Source organism: Procambarus clarkii, chromosome 24, assembly GCF_040958095.1.
Source record: "Procambarus clarkii isolate CNS0578487 chromosome 24, FALCON_Pclarkii_2.0, whole genome shotgun sequence".
In the NCBI taxonomy this organism is placed as follows: domain Eukaryota; kingdom Metazoa; phylum Arthropoda; class Malacostraca; order Decapoda; family Cambaridae; genus Procambarus; species Procambarus clarkii.
In genome coordinates this window covers 41,479,684-41,494,741 of record NC_091173.1, presented here as the reverse complement: position 1 = coordinate 41,494,741, position 15,058 = coordinate 41,479,684, and the positions used below count along the sequence as shown (strand labels likewise).

Below are 15,058 nucleotides of genomic sequence, written 5' to 3'. Positions count from 1 at the left end.
ACTGTACTGTTGTGCCCTATACTGTACTGTAGTGCTCTGTACTGCATTGTACTGTACTGCACTGTTTTGTACTGAACTGTAGCGTACTGTACTATATTATACTGTACTGGATCATACTGTAGTATTCTGTACCATATTGTACTGTACCATACTGTACTTTTCTGTATTATAGAGTACTGTAGTGGACTGCACTATACGGTACTGTACTATACTATGCAATAATGTAGTGTAATATACTGCACTATACAAAAGTGTACGGCAGTGTTAGTAGAGTACAGTAGTATAGTATAGTGTAGTGTATTTTAGTGTACTCGATACTATACTGTACTGTACTGTGTAGTGTACTGTAGGTAATTGTATTGTACTGTAATGTAATGTACTTGACGTTAGTGGAGTATATTGTATTGTACTGCATTGTACTGTACTGAACTGTACCCTGTGGTGTACTCTGTACAATACTGTATTGTAGTGTACTTTACGGTATTGTTGTGTAGGGTACTGTACAATACTGTACTGTACCGTGTACTCTAGTGTATTGTACGGTAGTGTACCTTGTAGTGTAGTGTACTGTTATGTAGGGTACTGTACTCCACTTTACTGTAGTGTACTGTACTATACGGTACTGTACTGTTGTCTATTGTACTGTAGAGTACTGTGCCCTTGGCTGTTGTGTATCGTACGGTACTGTAGTGTATTGTAATGTATAGTAGTGTACTGAATTGTAATGTATAGTAGTGTACTGTTTTCTACCGTACGGAACTCTACTGTACAGTAGTGTAATGTATAGTAGTGTAATGTATCGGACCGTAAGTAGATAAGTGTACTGTACTATACTGTAGTGTGTTTGAGTGTAGTTACAGGTTGAATAATTAATCTTATTATATACTAATTATAATAATACTTATTTAATAGTAAGTAATCGAAAGTCATCATTTGTGAGTGTAAAGTAAAATATTGTTTCTCATACATTTGGTATATGTATGTTTCTCATACATTGGGTATACATATTTAAGTGTCACTAAATAATGTGCATGAATTACTGGAGTATGCAATTAGGAGGAGCCGACCAATGACAGTACAGCGTGCGAGAATGTGACGTGAAGTGAAAAATCGGAACGTGATTGGCTGTTGAGTCGACCTGCTAGGCGAGGAGCAACGGAACGTTATTTTGACCCTAGTATTCGCAAAGTACGAGTGTACAAGTTAGTGTTAGGGCGTGTTGTTACTCTGAGCTGGTACCCCGTTACCCTTTTGGGGTCGCTAGGGCTGACAGCCCCCTAGCTTACACTGATTTTGTACACCGTCAAAACGCGAATACATAGGGTCAAAAATAATTTAAATCTGGCGTATATACCCTCTTGAGGGAGTATACGCAGATATTTGTCCTGAAATATTAAAATTTTTTAATTACATACTGAATTAAATTGTTTTTCAGTTGTATTGTTAGTGAATGAGGTAATGGTGGGAATATGCCTTGCATGAAATTTACCTAGTGGTGAGGTATGAAGATTGGAAACTAACGTTGTGATGGGACCAGTGGTGGACCGATGATTTACGCGAGACCTGTGGCAGCCGAGCAGAAGGTGGTGGCAGATGTTTTGGTTTAGCAAGATGTGCTACTGATAGCTGGATCATATGTGGTAAGGCAAGTAGTTGTTTATTAGGTAATTTGTTAGGCATGGTAATATTTTATTACGAAACCGTACTTAAATAGTGGACGAGCACATACTTTTGTATGTATTGAGATTGAAGTGGTTAATAGTATCTGGCGAGTGGGCGGGGGGCAACCCACATAAGAGCTGTCACACCAGTTGACTATCGAGGTGGGATATATGCGTTGAAGTTGCATTTTAAATGAGGTACATCAGAGACAATAGTTTATGGTAAGTAGACGTTTCAAAGGTATGGTATACGGATGATTGAATGATTTATATTGGTAGCATCCAGTAACTGTTGCCTTGTTGCAGGTAATACCGGATAGATTTGCGGAACTTCAGTGTTCGTGAAGACTTTGCAGTAAGTGTCTGAATCGTCTTTGGTCGAATTGTCATAGATAGGTGGGTGGGGATAGGTTGTAAGTTCGGTCACGTTACTAGACTAAAGGAGTGTTAATGTTGTGTGTCGGGTTTGAATATCGTATTAGGGGGCCGAGAGTAGTTATGATAGTGAACTTGAATACTGTTGAAGTTGAGAGGAAGGTAGTTTGGCACGGGTTAATGTTCAGTTTGTGAAATATTAAATGAAGTTGAAATGGAAATCGTCCGTTGGTTTTAAAAAAAATTGTATTGTTTGTCAACGATGAGGTTAAATTGGTTAACCTGTAAATATTTAGTCTCCCATGTTGCAGGGAGAAGTGGGTACAATAACACAAAGTAGGGAGTAATAAGACTCGTAAAGGGTAAATAGAATAGATAGGATGAGTAGGCAATATAAGGCAATATAAGATGGCATATAAAGACTTCGAAAGCCTCATAACGTCCTTTAAGTGTTGAACCGTACCTGACATAGGTGTTTATTAACTACTTGCTTTAACAGCTAATGTTGGCACTAAGGCAAGTTTAGCGGGAGTAACGCAGTAGTGTATATTGAATCGGAACCCACTTTATAAGTACAATGTACGTGATGAGGATAGGCGGTGGTGGATGGTATTTACTCCCAATTAGATGTTAAAAAGAAATGTAAAACAAAGGATGGAGTAGATTGGCGGAATGGAATAGATAAGTGTCTTTGGGTTTTTGAATAGCGGAGTTGGCGGGTAATGGTGAGGTTGACGGGTGGTTAAATACCCCAGTGGCAGTTTGACCACTACTACAGCCATATCAGGTATCATCGCGAGTGTTTTAATTGAAAATACAGCCTTAAACTGTCAGTGTTAGCATTTTGTGATGTAGACAAATTAGTTTGGGGTGGAGGACGCAGTTGGTTCTTGAAAGTGCTTAAGTCTAGTGAATAACTGTCGATAGTCTTTGGGCTTAGAAATCGCGCGGGCCGTGTCTTTAAAATGTGTTGATAGTGCGGTTGGATAGCCAACCGCACTATCAACCCCCCTCCACCCTCCTCCCCCCCCCTGGCAATCATGGAATGGGCACTTTAAAGTGTTCTGGTTTCCATCGTACATAATTTGATGTACGAGAGGGGTTGCTGTCCTCGTAGAGTGCCGTAGACATATTTATCTGTACGGGGTTTGACGTAGAGCTGGTAGTAACCATTATAGTAGGAATCAAATAGTTTGTTAATGATCCTGCATGAAAAAAGCGTGACCTCATAGGACGAAGAGCTGTTAAACATTTAGAAGAATGTATTTATACATAGAATGAATGCAGTGCAAATTACAAATATTTAGAGGCTTGTGGCAGTATTTTTTGAATGTATAGGCCAGTGGCGACGGTACACGTGAGGTGTGAAGGGGGTGTATATATTGATAGGGATTTTAGAATGTTTTAATAGTAGTATAGGCCGAATTGAAAGCAACAGGTTACAATTTAGCATGAGGAAGAAAAGTGTTTAACTTCAGGTTGAACTTCAGCTATTGCTCCACGGGCTGTTTATCATGTGTAGTAGTAAGTATATGGTGTTTAGTTGATTTTGTATTGTTAATGGAGGACCTCGTACTAGGAAGAGATGTCTCCCCATGGAACATTGACGCTTAATGTGGCGATATAGGTTTAAGTGGTAGGTAGTTGAGCAGTTAATGTTGGGTAGGCAGAACTGTAACAGAGGAAATGAGTGTTATGGGGTTAATGTGCGCGATGACTAAACCCCAACAATTTAAAATATCTAGTTTAGGACTGCAGTTGTATGTATAGGAAACATGGTGCTGTGTGGGGGTGGTCATTGGTGCGCTTTGATGTCAAAGAAGCACTCGTCAGAGGTGTGGAAGACATGTTTTGGAATGTATTTTAGTTTTCCAGATATACAATTGTTTATATATTAATGATAATATCGCACTGAATGAAAAATATCGCACTGAATGAAATGTCAAGCCATTACTAGTGTTCATAGATGGTTGTAGGGCATAATAGGAAATATTTTAAAGGTTAAGTTGAAGGATATTATGCATTATATTTAATGGAGGTGTTCATGCATTATAAAATGGAAATTGATTTCAGGCTGTGACTCGTAGGTCTTGCTGCGAGCAGCCGCGTCCAACAGGCTGGTTGATGAGTCCGGCAACCAGGATGCCTGGTCGACGACCGGGCTGGGGGGGACGCCAAGGCCTTGAAGCACCTCAAGGTAACCTCAAGGATGTGAGCGTGTTGAGAGATTGGGGGATGTGCTGAATTGAGCGATGACGTGTCTATTTGTTGGTAAACGTGCGTGGGGTGGCGACGAGGAGCAACGCGACCGTCCAGAGTAATGGAAGAGGCCGTGACATTGAGGCGGGTATGTTAATTTCAAGATGTATCCTGTGAGGTTTTTCTCTACGCCTACCTCCCTTAGGAGGTGGACTACAAGTTTAAAGGCTGCTCACGGTAGTTAAGCATGAGTCCAGTAGAAAAAAGAAAAGCGGGAGCAAACCGCCAGGCCTCCACCACCAAGGGTGAAAACCTGTCCACAATAGGCCGCTAGCTCCTCCTAGTTAAACAGGACGTTAAAACTAATAAAGGGTAACCGACGGGTTCTCACAATCAAATATAAATATTTGATGTGGCGCTATGAATTGGAATTCGAATTCCCAAGAACAGCCGCCTTATCAAGATCACATCAACATTTAATAATATGCAGAAATATGGTGGAATAATATGGTTGAAGGGTTGACATCAAAGACCGTTTTCTATAACATACCAATTTATTAATAACAAGACTTACTACATTACAGAGTTTACGTTACGTTAATGTCCATCCAGTGGCACGATAACAAACGGCTAAATAGCAACCCTTGCTGTGAGGCTGCATACTGAATTAACCTGATCACAGGTGTGCCCACTGACGCAATATAGTCTGTGATATTTTTCCAAGTTACACCACAGCGAATGGTTACGTTATTGTACATCAAGTGGCATTTGCAACACAGCTATTCAACAGCCCCTCGAGAAGTGACAGCAGGCTCCATCTTGCTGACACTTCGGGCTGACAACATGAACTAACTGAACAAATGAAGGATCCACTGAAACAGACACAAGCAGGCAATCAATAGTGTCACGGTTTCCCTGACAGCTACTATAATCACAAACTTAGGGGTCCTCCTGCCCCCCAGGAGAGACCCACGTAACTACGCGGGTAGTCCAACAGTGACTTCCCCCTATCACAACCCAGTGTGAACACACTTTGCAACTCCCACTAAGAAGTTGGCCTGTTGTAACCCGATACAGACAGGCAAGGCGGGATTCTGGGACACAGCTCCACAGATGACTCTACTCTCGTCACCAGACGACAACCAAAAGAAATTGCCTGAAGTGATTAATTACATTAATTGTTGCTGACTGCTGCGATCAGTCAAAGTACTACGGTAATCACAAACAATTGTCTCCCACTACACAACAACATGATACTCTACGTTAATCTTTTCCCCCTCCCCTTCCGGCCCGTTGGCGTCGTGAGGGGGCTTGGTGGACGGCTGCCGGAGTGTGATGCTCCATTGGGCAGTCCTCTGTCCTTTTCTGGCCTTGCACTCCTGCTGCTGTCTTCTCCAATTGTGCCGGATCGCTTTTCCTTTTCCTTATGTTTCGTTTTTCTCCCCCCTCTTCTCCTATCTGCTTGTCGTTTCCTGCCGACCTTTTGCTTGTTTTGGATTATTTCTTTGGACTTCTTCTATTTTGACGCCCGGGTGCTTGAGGAGGCATACTCTTGCACCCGTAGAACTGTAGTACCCGACGTCTCGAGCGAGGGGAACCTTTTATTGTCAATCCCCCTTTCGTCGCTGAACCCGATCTCGACGGACTGACGGTTCTTAAGGTGGCGTTTGTGGGGCGTATACTCACGACGCACCCCTAGGGGGCCCCGGCATGATCGGCGATAGCTTCCTGTTGGGTGTCCTGCCTCTAATTGTGGCTCCATGGTGGGTATGGGGGCACATTCGTGGATGAATGTCACTTTTCGTCTCTATGTCGTTGAATGTTTCCGTTGTACCCTCTCAGGCTCGTGGGGTGGGCGACCAAGCCCCCGAGTCGGCCAGTATTGGAAGACCAGGCTCTGTAGCTCCCGCTACGTTGGGCCCCGACCTAGCTCCTCCTTTGACCGTCCTGACTTCTTCCCCCAGCTCCCCTCCCTCCTCTGAGGTTGGGTCGAGCCTCCAGCCCCCGGTGGTGACCACTTCGTCCCCTGGTGTGGCTAAGTCTTTCGTTGTGACTACTGCGCCTTTTGACCCCTCTCTCTCTAGGGGTTCTCAACGCCGTTCGCGCCCCAACCGCACTCGCTCGATTCCTTCCCGTGCTGATGCGTATCAGGCCTTGTTTGGTCCTGCTTCATGGGCCAAATACTTTGATCTCCTCCCTCTTGATTCTGCGCCTCCTGACGGTTTCTCCCTCCATCGGCATCTTGTAGATTCCGTGGATGCGTGTGTTACTTTCAACCCCACTCGTCTCGGTACACGTGTCGTTGCTGCTCCTTCTCAGGATGCGGCTTCCCGCTTGGCTGCCTTATCTTGCCTTGGCGAGATCCCTGTTCGGGTCTCCAAGAACGTTCAGATGAATTCCAGTGTTGGCACTATTCTCCTCCCACCCCATGTTGCAACCGGTGTTCGGAATCTGCAGGATTGCCATGATGATATTCGGCATATCCTTGATGCCCAAGGCCATTCTGTCCTCCAGGTTGACTCGTTTACTCGTCCCCCTCGTGGTCGTCGCCGTCAACCCCTTCGCGTTGTGAAGATCACCTTTGATGGTAGGACCCTTCCATCCTGTCATTCTTGCTGGTGCTAGGTGCTCTGTCCAGGAGTATATTCCTTCTCCTCGACTTTGTAATAAGTGCTGGAGGTTTGGGCATGGTGCCCTCCGCTGCTCTGGGACTGTCTCTCTCTGTCCTTTGTGTGGGAGTGAAGGTCACTCTAAGTCGGAGTGCACTTCTCCCCAAGCTCGCTGCCTCAACTGCGGTGAGGCCCATCCTACGTTCTCCCGTGCCTGTGTCCATTACAAGCTTGAGGCGGCCGTCCTTAACCTGAAGCACCGGGAGCGTTTGTCTTTTCCTGAGGCGAGGCGCCAGGTTCGCCGGCTCCCGCCTTTTACTAACATCTCTTATGCTCGCGTGTTGCGCTCTTCCTCTCCTCGTCCTTCCCCCCTTCCTCAGACTCTCAACCGTTTCCGGGCCTTGGACCCTGATACGCCCACTGCCCCCTCCTCTGTTCCTTTGAGTTCTTTCCCGAGGGGTCCCCCTCCTGGTCCTCTGTCTGGGGTTCCCCTTCTTTCAACCCGGTCTGTCATGTCTCCTGTGTCTTCTTCCTCGTCCCCCTCCGATCCTCCTTCCCATCCTCTTCCACCATCTATCGGCTCTCCCCGCCGCCTGTCGGTGCAGGCGGATGTCCATTGCTCTCCTAACGGCCGTCGTGTGTGCTCTCGTTCGGCTTCTCCTGTTGAGACACTGGAATCCGTTGCCCGGTACGTAGTTGCTGGGACACCTGTCTCTTTACGTCCGAAGCGTAAGCCTGGCTCCTCTCCTTCCTCTTCCCCGGCGGGTAAGAAGGCTTCGCTTTCTTCCTTAGCTCCTACTTCTGGCTCTGTTGCTCCTTCCCCTCCCGTTTCAGTGGTTGCGCCCTCTGTTCCTGCTATGGAGGTTTCTTTGGCCCCTGCTTCCCTTTCGGTTGCTGCTCTTGCTGGGGTTCGCTCCCCTCTTTCTACTCCCCCTCTTCCAACTGCTGTCCTTGACTGCTCCTCTCCGTTGTCTCCTCCTCTTCCTCCTCCTCCTCCGGACCCCGCCCGCCCACCTCTGATCTGTTCTCCCGTTTCCTTCCCTCCGTCTTTGCTCAGTTTACCCATGCCCCCTAACCCTGACTTTGCTGACCCTGATCCCGACCCTGATATTCTTTAACATGCTCTGTTGCTCTTTCGCCTTTGTTTCTTCCTTGTTCTCTGTTTTTGTCCTTTCTCTTCTCGTCGTTGTCCATTCTTCAATGGAACGTTCGAGGTTATTACGCCAATTTCCTCGAACTCCAACTTCTGATTTCGCGGTTTTCGCCCCTTTGTGTCTGTCTCCAGGAGCCATTGCTTGGTGCTCGTCCTGGTCGTTTTCGTGGCTATTCCTTTCTCTCCCCCCCCCCCCAGCCATTGCTGGGGCTTCTAATTCTTCTGCTCTCTTGATTCGTGCGGATGTTCCCTTTGTTCCTTTACTTTTTCCTTCGCCTCTCCATTGTTCTGCTGCTCGTATCTTTGTGGGGAAATGGTACACAGTTTGTTCCATTTATCTCCCCCCGAGTGTCCCGCTCTCTCTTCCTGATTTGAAACACCTCCTAGACTCCTTGCCGGAGCCTGTGCTCCTGCTGGGTGACTTCAATTGTCGTCATTCTCTTTGGGGTGACGTTCTGACGAATACCCGGGGTCGCCTCCTTGAGCCGTTTCTCCTATCTTCTTCCCTGTCTCTTCTGAATTCTGGTGAGCCCACTCATTTGGACTCTCGGACTCGCACCCTTTCTTGTCTTGATCTTTCTCTCTGCTCTTCTTCTCTTTACTTAGATTTCACGTGGCAGGTTCTTGATGACCTCCATGGAAGTGATCATTTCCCCATCCTTGTTTCCTTTTTCTCTTTTCGCCCTTCCCTCTCTTTCCCTAGGTGGCAGTTTGCTAAGGCAGACTGGACCCTATTTACCCTCAGTGCTGCTCTCTCTGACCTCTCCCTTCTGCCTCTCTCTCGCGCTCTCCTCCTTTTTCATGACACTGTCTTCAACGCTGCCCTCCGCTCTATTCCTCGCTCTTCCTCTCGGGGTCCACGGAAGTGCGTTCCCTGGTGGAATGCGGACTGTGCTCGGGCTGTCCGCTGTAAGCGTGCAGCCTGGAAGAGGCACCGCCGTAGGCAGACGACCGATTCTTTTCTTTTCTTTAGGAAAGCGAGTGCGGTGGCCCGTAGGGCCATCCGTACGGCTAAACGTGAATGTTGGGCATCTTATGTCTCAACAATTACGTCCGAAACCCCTCTGGCCCAGATCTGGAAGCGTATCCGCAAGATAGCGGGTAAGTTCGTTCCCGATGTTTCACTGGTCCTTCACCTCCATGATACTCTTGTGGCGGACCCGTTGCAGGTCGCTTCCGAACTGGGTTCCCACTTTTCTTCTGTTAGCTCTGGTCTTCATCTTCCCCAATCTTTCCTTCTTCGTAAACCTGTCCTTGAGTCTCGTCCTTTAGATTTCTGCACTCATCTTCAGCTTCCCTATAATGATCCCTTCTCTCTCTCTGAACTTCGTTCTGCCCTGGCCCTCTGCGGTTCTACGGCGGCGGGCTCCGATGGTATTCATTGAGATGCTTCGCCATCTCCCTCCGAGCACGTCTCAGTATTTACTGAGTCTGTATAATCGGATCTGGGAGTCGTCGTCAGTCCCTGAGGACTGGCTCGATGCCGTTGTCCTCCCTGTTCGCAAACCGGGATCTCTGGGTACTTCCCCTAAGGACTTTCGCCCTATTGCTCTCACGAGTTGTGTCTGCAAACTCTTTGAACGTATGGTTAACGTTCGTCTGATGTGGTTCCTGGAACACCATCACCTCCTCTCCCCTTCTCAATTTGGTTTCCGCAAGTGCCGCAGCACGACAGATGTCCTGGTGAACTTGGAGGTCTATATTCGTACTGCTTTTGCTGCGAAGACCTCCGTTGTTGCCGTCCTTTTTGACCTGGAAAAGGCTTACGACACCACTTGGCGTTATCATATCCTATCTCAACTTCATTCTTTTGGCCTTCGTGGTCATCTCCCTCTCTTTCTCCGCAGCTTCCTCTCTCGTCGTTCCTTTCGGGTGCGCCTTGGTACCGCTCTCTCTCCCTCTTTTCAGCAATACGAAGGTGTGCCCCAGGGTAGTGTTCTGAGCACTACTCTTTTTCTGGTTGCCCTCAATGGTCTTCTTTCCTCTCTTCCTTCTGGTGTCTTCTCCGCTCTCTATGTCGATGATCTTACCCTTTGTTGTCAGGGTGATGATTCGCCTCTCCTTCAACGTCGGCTTCAACTTGCAATTGATGCCGTGTCGTCTTGGGCCACTGATCATGGCTTCAAGTTCTCTACTTCTAAGACTTGTGCCATGACATTTACGCGGAAACGGGTTGTTCTTCGTCCCTCTTTGTCACTTTATGGTCATCCCCTTGAATACAAAGATTCCGCGAAGCTTTTGGGGTTATCCCTTGACACTCGTTTGTCTTGGTCTCCCCATATCTCTTACCTCCGTGTTGAGTGCTCTAAGGCCCTTACCCTCCTTCGGGTCTTGTCCCATACTTCTTGGGGGGCAGATAGGCGCACTCTCCTTGCTTTACATTCCTCTCTCGTCCTGTCTAAGCTCGATTATGGTTGCCCTGCTTACTCGTCTGCTTCTCCTTCTACTCTTCGCCGTCTTGATGCTTTGCACCATACAAGGTTGCGCCTCAGTTCTGGTGCCTTTCGTTCGACTCCCATCCTTAGCTTGTATGTTGACACTGGCTTCCTGTCTCTCCAGGACCGCCGTGATCGCTACTGTCTTCGCTATCTTGCGCGGTCCTTGCAACATCCTTCCTCTCGCCTCTGTCGTGCTTTAACTTTTACCCCTCCTGCGGTTCCTGTTCCTCTTCACCACCTCCCTCTTTCTGTCCGGTTATCTCGCCTGCAGGATTCTCTTTCCGTTCGTATTTCTGATGTTTCTCCTCGTGTTGTTCCTTCTTTGCCCCCGTGGAGGGTCCCTCTTCTGCGGTTTTGTACATCCTTGACCCGTATCACTAAAGCTTTTACCCCTCCTACGGTTCTAAAACGCCTTTTCCTCGAGCACTTTTCTTCTCACTCCCGCTCCGTTTCTGTCTTCACCGATGGGTCTAAGTCAGCGGACGGTGTTGGCTACTCTGTTGTTTTTCCTGATCGCACTTATATGTGTCGCTTGCCTCCGGAGACTAGCATCTTTACAGCGGAACTTTATGCTATTCTCTATGCTCTTCGTCTCCTACTTTCTCGTTGTCAGTCTTCCTTTGTAGTTGTTGTTGACTCTCGTAGTGCCCTTATGGCTCTCGGGTCCTTTAATCCAGTTCATCCAGTGGTTGTCGAGATCCAGCATTGGCTGTTTCTCGTTCACAGTAAATTTAAGTCGGTTGAGTTTTGTTGGGTTCCCAGCCATATTGGTGTGTCTTTAAATGAGCGTGCGGATGCTGCCGCCAAGGAAGCTGTCCGCTCTTGTCCCATCTCTCGTAAGGGCATTACGTATTCCGACTTTTACCCGGTTATCCATTCCTCAGTCCTTACCCGTTGGCAGGCTTCTTGGTTGTCTGTTACTGGTAACAAGCTACGTACTCTTAAATGTTGTGTTTCCTCGTGGCAGTCCTCCTTCCACCGTAACCGGCGGTGGGAAACAGCTCTGGCGAGGTTACGTATTGGCCATACTCGCTTAACCCATGGTCACTTGATGGAGCGCCGCCCTGCTCCTTATTGTCCTAGTTGCATTGTCCCTCTTACGGTCGTGCATGTCCTTCTTGAATGTCCTGACTTCCAGGACGAGCGTATGTCTTGCTTTCCGACCGCCCCTCGCGGTCGCCTGTCCCTCGATAGAATTCTTGGTGACTCGGATACTTTTGATATCGTTCGCCTTATGCGTTTTTGTTCTCGTATTGGCATCCTTGGTGATATTTAGCGCCCTCTGATTATTTTGCGTCTTTGATGGTGCTACATAGCCTTCCCGGTTTGGTGCCTTCTTTTGATAATTACTTACTTACTTACGTTAATCTTTAACACTTGTCTCTCTCTTGTTAACAATAACTCAACATATTACACCACACTTGACTCCTTGCAAGTATTCAGTGAGTAATTCTGAATTAAGGTCTAACGGACCACTAATTACATCCCCATTGAGTTACGTTAACTAAGCCTACCCTAACTTGGTAGCTTCGCCACAGTCCGTGTCAAAAAAATTAAGAGTGAGTGTTAATTACCCTAATTAACCCACTAATTACTGAGCCATTAATTGTCTGTCACCAGGACCGATAATTAATCATCCATAAATACGTCTCACTCCGCACTGCCTAAGCAGGTCTCATCAAACACTGTGAATTCACGGGAAAGGAGTTAATTACCCTAATTAACAAGATGTGCCACTAATCCACTGTCCTCAGACAGGATATGATTAATACAACGATTTATGCTAGCTCCATGACCTCGCTTTACCGAGTCACCGGAGCTCTCCAATGCTAATTACTCCACTAATTAACATGAGCCACTAATTGCTATACCCCTGGAAGGTAATTAGTCTCGAGCATATTACGTTAACACAAGTACTGACACTGACAGAACCTCTCCCACTACGTGAATTCATGATGAGAAGGCTAATTACATAATTAGCTAGTGGTCAATTAACTGTCACATGGACAAATAATTGCTCCCGAGACGTATCTCATTCTAGCTCAACACTGTTTCTCTTATAACAGCCCTCACTCACTCCATAATACTAAGTGTGCACCCCTTATCCAGTTAATTACCCCTTAATTAACTCACTGAATCCTTAAGTCCTCAACATAACTTAAAGAAACAAAGTAACCCCAGCGTTACATAGGTCACACTATAATGGCATGCAACGTCAAACAGCACTGCCCACATATGGTTGCAGCTACTGCAACTCGCTAATTACTGTGCCCACACAATAAAAACACACGGTTGTGCAACACACACAAATATACTAATATTACTGCCCTCCCTCTCTTTTAATTCTTGCACCTGATTGCAAAGGAATACTGTGAACACACACACACCTCAGCCAGGCAACTAACCCATCAATTGCCTGCTCTCAATAAGTACTGTGAATTCCCCTGAATAATCCTAGAGGTCCCTTAAACCCTCAACACAGTTCCTGGGGCAATAATATTGTATAAACTGATAACAACACTGCACAAACCTGCATCATAATGATGCCGTCAGCATGCCCCAAATGCTAATGACATCATTAGGCAATCAGTCAGCAATCACACCTACTGACTTACCACACAACACAGTACATAAACATGCAAATGAACACATAGAAATGGCATTCACATAATCCATGAAAATTATATCACCAAGTAGTGTTCTAATGTGCAGCTAATTACAAAGACTTCAGGGGTCCCCACGACATCCCTGTCTACCTGTAATGATTATAATTTTTATAATCATTAGAGGTAGACCCCCCCACCCCCCCCCCCCCCGCCTGAAGAAATTTTACGTCGTACATATGTATTTAAATAGTTGTTTAAGTTATCATTATATCTAGTATAATTATTAGTTGTGATAAGACCCAGCCTTGCTAGACGTAACACTTAATTATATATAAATATTTATTATGGTGGAAAAGGTGTTGAAGCAGCGGTGTGTGTATATATGAATGGTATTCGTGTATAGACATCGATAGATGGTGAAATGTAGGTGAAGAAGCGCTCAGAGAGCTTGCCGACAAGACTAATTTTAGCAGGCAACACGCACAGATCGTGTCATGAAACGAACCAGCATGTGCCCCTACTTAAGTCTGTATGTAGCATTTGATAGTGTCCTTGAGGCGTTGCTCTGCATGGGCCCCCCCCCCTACTGTAGTGTTGCGAAGATTGCGTGTATTTGATATAGTACTGGTGATGAGTAATGTCTATATTCAGCATTATCAACATTCATAAACTATAATGTACTTTCGCAGGTGAGAGGCTTGAGTACCTAAGACGTTGATAAGTGTGTGTGTAGCTAGTTTAGGGAGAGAAACCTGGAAGTGTTGAATGCAGAAGTTGACGTCTCTTCCATATGGTACGAAATGTTACCAAAATGTTGGAAATGTTTGTTGTACTTGAGGATATAGTTTGGTTAATAGTTATTTATTAAATTTGTGTGTATATAATGTAAATTTACCGAGGAATGTGGGTCGGTGAGTCGCGTAGAAGGGGCGTCGTTACTGTGCTCATAGAGGGCAGTAGATATGTGGTGAACGAATAAGAAATAGTTGATGTAGATATATTGAGAAAATGTGAATCATAAATGAATATATAGTTGTAGGTAATAATTGAATAAAATAAGAATGAGGCATTGTAGGCAATAAGGTATATAATTTGTAAGATAAATGTTAAGCGAAGTATTTAATAGAAATGTCATAAATGTAAATCAGAGGTGAATGTAGGTGATCATAAAATGTAAAAGGGAATGAAATAGGAAATGTAAATAGGTTAAGGTGTTGTATTTTGAGTGAACAGAACTGAATGATAATTGATGTATTATGAATGACCTTTGCACTAACATTGACAATCTTTACCTTTTTGTTTTAGATTGAAGGTGATGGTAATAATCATGGTTGATTGGTAGAGGGAATGAGAGGCAGCGGAGTTTGACGTACAACGGAACCACAGGCGGCGGTGCCAGAATATTGTTGAAGACAAGGATCCCGCGACCCACACCGTGACTAACTGAAAGGACTTTGCAAATATAAAGATACGACCCCCTCCCCCGCTCAGCTCGTTGTTGCTGTGTGGGTGTTTAGTGGGCGGCTGGTGGAGTGTGATGCTCCTTGGGACAGTCCTCTGTCCTTTTCTAGCCTTGTGCTCCTAGTGCCGTCCTCTCCAATTCTGCTGGGCACGTTTGCCTGTTTCGTTTTTCTCCCCCCTCTTCTCCTATCTGCTTGCCGTTTCCTGGTGAGGTTTTGGTTGTTGTGGTTCTTGCTTTGGAGTTGTTCTATTTTGACGCCTGGGTGGTTGAGGAGGCATACTCTTGGTCCCGTAGAACTGTAGTAGTGGGAGTCGTCGTCAGTCCGTGAGGACTGGCTCGATGCCGTTGTCCTCCCTGTTCGCATACCGTGGTCTGGGTACTTTTCCTAAGGACTTTCTCACTATTGCTCTGACAAGTTGTCTGCAAACTCTGTTTGAACGTATGGGTAACGTTCGTTTGATGTGGTTCCTGGAAGACCACCACCTCCTTTCCCCTTTTCAAATTGGTTTCCGCAAGTGCCGCAGCACACATGTCCTTGTGAACTTGGAGGTCTAT

At 46.0% G+C, this 15,058-nt stretch overlaps 1 long non-coding RNA gene across 3 annotated transcripts; it reads left to right on the top strand.

The window, feature by feature from the left end:
- Window positions 1–758: 758 nt before the first annotated feature.
- On the top strand, window positions 759–14,784 carry LOC123761870 (uncharacterized). 3 transcript variants are annotated; one of them, XR_011229555.1, is made up of 5 exons: window positions 759–1,640; window positions 1,968–2,016; window positions 4,110–4,383; window positions 13,731–13,834; window positions 14,347–14,784. It is a non-coding gene; the product is annotated as an uncharacterized lncRNA (long non-coding RNA). The 3 variants fall into 3 exon arrangements; XR_011229556.1 differs by lacking the exon at window positions 13,731–13,834 and having other exon boundaries at window positions 762–1,640; window positions 4,110–4,233; XR_006773269.2 differs by lacking the exon at window positions 13,731–13,834 and having other exon boundaries at window positions 762–1,640.
- Window positions 14,785–15,058: the final 274 nt, after the last annotated feature.